Below are 8,733 nucleotides of genomic sequence, written 5' to 3'. Positions count from 1 at the left end.
ACCCAGCGCCGCCAAAAGTTATCCAGAGTATGCTTCATCATGTTCCAGCTACTCCTCAATGCTATACCCACATTTGTTGGAAATTTCACAGGTTCTCGAACGCCACTTGAGTAAAGCATCAGAAAATGTTCAGGAGTCAGCGACGCATAGTCGGCCGATTCAAGCGGATTGAATGTCAATGGCTTGGAATTAATCATACTTTCCGCCTCTACCAACACTGTTCATTCCAGTCCAGCTTTCTTTCTATCGGAACACATCCAGGCACAGATTTTACAGCACGAACCATTCTCTCCCAGCAGCCTCCCATATGAGGAGCAGCAGGAGGATTAAATCGCCACCGGGTTTAGTCATTCGTGAAGGAATTGCCCAATTCAGAGTGAATCCTGCTAATTTCATCCTTCACTTACCGGTTCGCCCCAACAAAGTTTATCCCATTATCCGAGTAAATTACGCTGACTCACTAGGGCTGTTCACATACCAAGACCGTTCACGGTTCACCTACAACGGGCTGTTCATAAACAATGGACTGTTGCGGCGAACAAGTACGCTAGTGCTGTACCCAAGTAACATTTTTGTTGTGTAATAACTTATCAAGCACTTGTACCACTGGAATTAGCTGTTCAATAGTTTAACAAGCTATTATACAACAAAAATATTACTTGGGTAGTGTTTGGTTGCAGTATGATTTTATATGTATGCGCATGTTTGTCAGTTCATTATGAGAGTAATAAAAAGCGAATGTATCGTTTTGTGGCAACGATGTACTAGCGATAAAATGGGATCGAATAGGTAAAATGTCTTCAAAATGGCAAAAGTGTTGGTAATAATAACAATTCTTGATTTCTGTAAAGGGCCAAACAAAATCATTAATCAGTTTATCAGATATGTTTCCAAATGCACATTTTCGCCAGGGAAATTAGGATGTTTTCCCGTGGTTAGGTTTGAATATCTTTATGCATTAAGGCTCAAAAGCGCATGACCAAGGTGAGTTAAAGTAGGTGATCTAGTTTTCACAGTTTGTAGAACAGAAGTGCGCCGAGCGATTGGTTAGCAACCATCGACGTTGTTTATACACATTCAACAGTTTTCGCTTCGAAAATTTCGGTGATCGTTAAAGGTAACCCAGTGGGGGTGATAAACAAATTTGAACATCAGAAACCCTCTATTGACTAACCTTGCGCATGACTTAAATCTACAAATCCAATGCACGCTATGATCGTTATGAACAATAATTTTGAAAATATCAACTGAAGGCAGCTTCCCTGATACTACTAAGCTGTAAACTGCGAGCTCTGAAGACAAATACCCGCTGATGGATATCTTCTCTTCTTCACTGGGTTTACGATAAAACATTTATTTTATGCTTTGTTGAAAGGCAGAAGAAGAAGTTAGTTCGCTTATGTGCACTAAATACTCACAAATTTCTTCTTGGTTATAGAATCACAACATTTAGATGGGTACACATTTATACTGCATTGAATTTTTCAACCAGTGGCGTGAGCCTTGTTCGTTAATTGACATGTAGCTCTGTGTTATTTTTTGAATGTTGACTGTTCAAAGCGCTAGAAGCTTCGCAGATCTATAGATCATTGCACGGGAGCTCCTAACCACACTTTTTTGACAGCACTTGGTGGTTTGTTTACATGGTGTTAAATTTTGAATTGGGTTTTCTATCTTTGTCCGGCAGATCATGATAAAAATTTATAGTTTTTAAATAAGAGAAAGTGCCTTACATGCATTTTACAGAAACTGATGCAGTAATCCTTCACGAAATTTCAAATCGAAACTGCTGGATGTGACAAAAAACATGTAAACAAACCACCAAGTGGTGTCATTTGACGGCAAAATGACGTCATCGCAAAATGATCAAAATCGCTGTTTCAAGATTTAGGATTGGGCGATATCGTATCGATACCCGTGATATTGATACTCGAAGGCCGATATTTCGATATATTTCATCGATACTTACGACGTCGATATTATGCTAAATCGATCATTTTATCCCGATACTGTTTTGATAAAGCGGGATATGCAGCTGGAAAAATATAGGCTAAACTCGAGGAGCAAGACACTGTTGAAAATATATTACTTTTCCCTATGGAAATATTTTTTCAACCTTAAGCCTTCAACCGATTTAAGTTCCAAGAAACAAAAATTATAGACAGACACAACAAACCAAATGCACTCCCGTTTATAGAAATATGTCACATAGCCAACACAGAAAATAGCATCAACAAACGCACAGACACTGAAGGACTAAATAGCATATATGCGGGCATACTACACTCTATTAGAAATTTCAATCAAAACAAAGCAAACCGTAACCAAACTGACAACGAACGATAAATTGTATACACACCAACACACTCCAAAACACCACTTTCATACACACACGCTATAAAACTGCTAAGAAATTAATAGACAGCAAAAGGTAAAAGCACGGACACGTAGCGTACAACCAGTGCACCAAGTAGGAATGATAACCGCCAATAGAACAGACACAGCGTAGAACAGTAACCACAGTGAACCACAAAGAAATCAAAACAGCTGCAGTGAGTACAATTTCAGGACAAAAACAGTTCCAAATTATTAAAATAATTACAGAATAATATCCATAGCTTAGAGGGACACCATTTTTTAAAATAATACACACAACCAAGACAACCAATGTTAGACACTAACACAGTTAACGACAAAACGATAAATTTTCTGTAAGTAAACCAAACATAAATACACATAGACAACAGACCAAATAGTAACGGAAAACCAAAACTATGTTATACTTTATAGATTCCTCTGAAAAAGATGAAATAAATCATCGAAACTGTCGGATGTAGAGACCAAGCTCGTTTTTGACATTTTTGAGACTGATCAAGCCGAAGGGAAAAAAAATCCAACAAACTTTAATATATTTACCGTTCCCATCAATAATATAACCTAAAGCCCTATAAAGTTATACATTTATAGGGCTTTGATAGGGCCTAATATATTAATATATGATAATATTATGAAGTGTCTTGCCCCTCGGCTAAAACTAGGCCAGAAAATGCTCAAGAAAGCAATATTTTAAGGATTTTTTCTCGCGCTGTTATCTTTTCAGGTAGCTACTAAGCTTAATTCTCAAATTTACTTTATTGGAATTGACCAAGGGGTCGGTCACTCGGCACAGCCGTTTTTATGTTAGGCGACTTTAAACGAGCCGAACTGTGCCAATGCTGTACCGAAAGTGCCGAACTGCAAGATTTGTTAAATTCGTTATAATCTTATAGATCTGGCAACTGTGCGATATGATTTTGACACCTGGCAGTGCTCCCATTTCATATGTAAAATTGAACCGGAGGTGTGTCGCTTGATATCTCTGTAGTACTAGGGCACAATGTGCTGGGTGTCCGACCCTTTGGAATTGATTCTTATGCAAAACCTTGAACAATGCACGGGTAAAAATTTGATCTCCAAAACGAGCAAAATGACTCATGATTCCCGGTTTCTAGCTCATGATTTATGAAAATACACCATGAATAAAAATCATGATATCACGAGCTTCTTGCAGTACAACACAACGCAAAATTTTGTGCTGTCTGATATGGCAGTTCAGTCATGATTTGACATGAACTCACATCTCATGATTTTATGATTTCGTTCATGGCATCGGAATCAAATTTCTTTCCGTGTGTCACTTACATGTTTAACGCTTATTGAACAGTAAGTGCATACGATATGCGATTTTCAGCAATTCAAAACTAACCAGAGAGCACAGAGAGTAGCATTGGGCGTTGACGGCATTAACAAAGACTTTCCAGCTTTTTACGCGCCATAGTAGCGGTGAAAGTGGAAGAGGTGGGACAGAGATCGAGCAGAGCTAGAACCAGAAAGGAGCAACTCCTGGCGGAACTCTACCGGAATGGCCAAGAACCGCCCGCAACGACACATCACTTGATAGTTTCAGGGGTTTGGGAGAGAGCTGCTGGACGAATGGATTGAGGGTGTGGTTTGTCCCATCTACAGAAAGGGCGATCGGATAGCTTGCTGTACCGCAGCATAACGCTGGTCAAAGCCACCAATAGAGTTTGCTGCGTCGTCTATCCCCGGTGGCAGGAGCGTTCGTAGGGTACCACCAGGTGGGCTTTATAGAGGCCCGTGCTACTACGGATCAAATTTTTACTCTTCGGCATATCATCTAGATGTGTCAAGAGTACAACCCATCATATTTTTTGTGGATTCCAGGGCAGCATACGATTCAGTCGGGCGCGAACAGCTATGGTAGGTGGTGCGATTTTCCGTACAAAGCGACGTGTCCGAAATAGAGCTGCACTGGAGCAAATGATGTGTTGCGTGTGTGTTTTGGGGGCACTCTCTTTGCTCAACATGTTTTTTATTGATTAATTTTTATGAATCCCTTTTTTGTGAGTAGCATTTCCTAATCCCAGTATGCCACCTTAAATAGTATCGATAAATCTTATATCGATGCATCACGAGCGATACATCGACGGTATCGATAAAGCGGCGGATTTGATATTGATATTCAATTACCGATACTTTCGGGAATTTGGCCCAATCCTATCATGATTAGTCACTGAAACTGCCTGGCGGCTACAGCTTGATTAAAAACTTGACGGATAATATATCAAAACAGAGCTTGCAGTAAATCTAACAAACTAGGTAATGCCCAATTGAAAACTCACAAGTTAGATCGTCTTAAGCCACGAACCCAAATTAGACGCAGGGCAAATTGTGTTCATTTAAAATATTTAAAGAGTGAAATTTATAGATTGTTGTAAATATTACGAATTGTAGCTTATACTTTGACCTAATACCGTTCAAATTCGAGATCTTTATACGAAATCTATAGAAGGTCCGTGATATCAACATTAAGAGAAGGGACTGTATCTATAGGTGTATACATTCATAGTCCTACGCCAAGCCTCCGTTTATATCCTGAGGCACAGGGTCTTCTACTGTTTTTTTTTGATTGCTTTGATTACGGTGCAATTTCACGACTAAGTTTCTAAAGACTATTATCTTCGGTCACAAATAGTTGATTTGTATTCTGATTTCAAAAAAATTTCGTGAACTGGAATCGTTGTAAATGGAAGTAAACTCTTTCATATCGGACAGTAAATTGATCAAGCGGAAGTACATTCCGCAATAATTGTAATAATCACAATTTTTGGTATCAGTAGAGAGAATTTGGAAAACCGCCTTTTGCCTATTAGATATCATTATAACATAATGAAACGAGATCTAAGGATTTTAAATCATTTTTAATATGATCTTTTCATTTCACTTTTCACGCGATTTCATATAAATTCATTCCAAGTGCAAAAAGAAGTAAAATATTTCAGTGTAAACTTTAATTTATTTCTCAAGTTATCTTTAACACACAACGAGTTTGAACGTTAAAAATAATACAAAAAGAAAACCGTTAAGATTTGGTTCGAGTTGCGGGTTTTAGGAAAATTACAAGGTTGAATTCTTTTAAATTGGGCTTGAAATAAATTTCAGGGCGGGTTCGGATTTGACGAAAAATAAAAAAATTCAGGTTCGGTTCTGACAGCAAAAAAATTGGAGTTCGGGTTTGTCTGATATAAAATTTCGGGTTCGGGTCGGATTCGGGTTTGGTAAATGTGATACTCGACTATGTATCTCTAATTTCCTGTCGATGATTAGAAGTATGCACAAAAATTGGTGAGCAAGTTTTCATCGGTACTCTTCTGTCAATACTTTTCGACTAAGCGTCTTATTTTCGCAAATTGATTCAATTAAAAATTCTGCAGACAGAATTATAAAATGATAGAAACTTTTAGAGAAAACTACGAATTGAAGCTAATAATTTATTCGTATGTTTTAATTATGCAGCAATAGTTTGTATCAGGTATCACTATAACGATATCAGTCATCTCTGCCGTTGTAATCGCTGTTATTTTCTATACAAAACAGAGCCGTGGCTGACGTCAATCGCTCGGTGAAGTTGAAACAAGATTTTGGAAACAAGTTTCTCGAAGCCATTGCCCTTTGCAATCAACCTTACAGGAACCAGACAACTTTTCACAATCTTGATTGAAAACATTTTATTTGTACTGCCTGTACTGATGTTAATCAGTAATTCCACATTTTGTCACTACTTTTATTCGTCGGACGGACCTTCAATAACAACTTTGAAGTAAAAGCATAAGTGATTCACAGTATGTTTCAGCAACCCCTTTATAAGGCCGTATTAACTTCGCATAGAATAAACGCAAACTCCAATAAAAAATTATGTTCACAAACGAGAGAACTCATCATTAATATTTTCATTGAAAATTAGTTGAAAAACTTGAAAAATGGTGGCAATATGCGTAAAACAGGGCAAAACATTGGTGGCAACATGTTTTCCGCAACCCGTAAAGCCCAAAAAATATCGGTGGCAACACTGTCTCGAATATTCGTGCCAATTTCCAAGATAGGGTTTATTTCTAATTCCCGTCGTAGTAAGTAAAGCCATTCTAATTTTCATCATTTGTTGGATGGATTTCATGAATACCTACCCCAAAAGTTTTCGAGCTGATTTGACTCAAACACACTTACCTTCCGATCCGCGAACTTTGAAATCACTGAAAAGCAATTATTAAAGCATATATTGGAATTACGCAACTGACTTTATTTCTTAAATTCGTCGTACCGTTTTAAAATCCGTCCATCAAAATTTTTCATCGTCCGAACTAAAAGCACAATAATGTTTACGAAGCTAACGCGCTTATACATATTTGTGTAGAACGGCATGACAAATGTTATTCTGCAAAATTTCTGCAGGTCAGGCAAGTTTTCTTGGCTGTAGAATAACGACAACGCCTTGCGTGAGTTATTTTCATTCATGAATGACGGAAATTAAAACGATTAGTCGACATTGTCTTCTTCGTCGCATGAAAAAACGTAGGAAATTTAACTGATAGGACTTCTTTAATGATAAAAAGCATTTAAATAAATATCAGCTCACTTTGATTGATCGCGCGTGATAGACAACAAACTAAAATATTAGGGAATAACTAGTTTTGATAATATGTTTCATTGATATTTTTCGGTGAAATAAACGTATTTCACCGAAAAATATCAATGAAACATATTATCAAAATTGTTACGGTGACGGAAAATAAAAAGTAAATAACTAGTTTTGTATTGTGTGTCGTAAAAATTCTGATATTTTTAATAATTTGTGTTGGACAGGACGGGAATAGGCAATTACGACGAAGCACCAACATACCCTAAATCTATTACACAAATAGAATATTTCTATCAAAAAAGTGATGGTTTTCCTACAAATTTATTGTAGACGCTCAAAAAAACAAGATTTGTCTCCATAAAAGTGAGTCCTAAATACAAATTCAGCGGCCTAAAAAAGAATGTTGCCAGATGTTACAAATAACAAATAACAAATAACATTTAGCCGAATACCATTTTGTGGAAACTCAATTCGCGGTTGACAGTAACGCAGAATATATTGTTTTGCGGAAAGTACCATTCCGCGGGAATTATTTTCGCAAAAAGGGCTATTTGGCGGAAAACATTTTAGTGGAAGGAATTATTTTGGTCGTAAACCATCAAGCTCGTAGCTATCGATCTGCTCACAAAGAAAATGTGCTGTGTCCTTACTCGCTATCGCTCGTTCGGACCCAACTGAAGAAAAGTACTAGATGTCAGTAGACCTAGGAAATGTTGATTGATAAAGCAAACTTCACTTGCATCCACTCAAATCAATAACAATTTACTTGTACTCACTCAATACTTCCATGGAAAAAAGATGTGATTAAATTTAAAAGCGCTCCGATTCTGTAAAATTCACAAGAACTTATTGTTTTTCAACAAGTTTAAGAACCGTAATTTTTCAAGCGTCAAGCTTAGGGTACCACTTTCCGAAGTATTGTGGGTGTGAAAATTGTCATTTTTGCTAACCTTTATTTTTTAAATTCATGACTTTTAAACCATTGAACCGATATTTATAATTCTGATACCAAATGAATGATTATTATTCGTTATAATTATTGATTAACGTTTAAGAATCTGTCAGTAGAAGTTATGTGAAACAATCAACACAGCGTTAACAAATAGTTGAATTATTATTCACTCTTTCACCACAATTTCTCTCATTCACCACTAGGAGAATTAGTTTTTTTTTGTTTTTCAAGTCTGAAACGCCAATTAAAATGTTTTAAATCAAACTATAGTCACCCATTCTTATTTACACCCAGCCCAAAACCATTGACCTTTTTTTGTCGAAAATACATCAAACAAACCAATTATTGAAATTTTCATTACCAAAAACGAGAGACTTTTGAAATTAATTGTACTTTTCATGTAACAGTATTTCGCAACAACAAGTTTGCGTTTCCAAATTTAATCGTGTTCTACTTCGCTTCGCTGCTGATAGTACACAAACCATAAATCACAAATCTCACAAAAATCAAATCACACTCACTCAGTAAAGACTACCCATCCGTAATATATTGAATTTTGTAAAGCACAAATTCTAAAAATAACCCATTTTCCCATATAAATCCCAACTGACCCGCAGTCGACCACCGAACCGGGTCAGGTTTTTGGCGCTCAGCAGCGGTTGAATTGAAAAACGAATGAATGAAAGCAACCAGCAGCGTGGATTAATAAACAGTATCATTGCAATGTGTACTTGGCGGTGTAAAAAATGTCCAAATAACACGATCAAAATCGTGTGTCTCAGTGGCCAAGCAATCATCGGCTGGC

This window comes from Sabethes cyaneus, chromosome 2, assembly GCF_943734655.1.
Source record: "Sabethes cyaneus chromosome 2, idSabCyanKW18_F2, whole genome shotgun sequence".
Classification (NCBI taxonomy): Eukaryota; Metazoa; Arthropoda; class Insecta; order Diptera; family Culicidae; genus Sabethes; species Sabethes cyaneus.
This window is presented reverse-complemented; position numbering follows the sequence as displayed.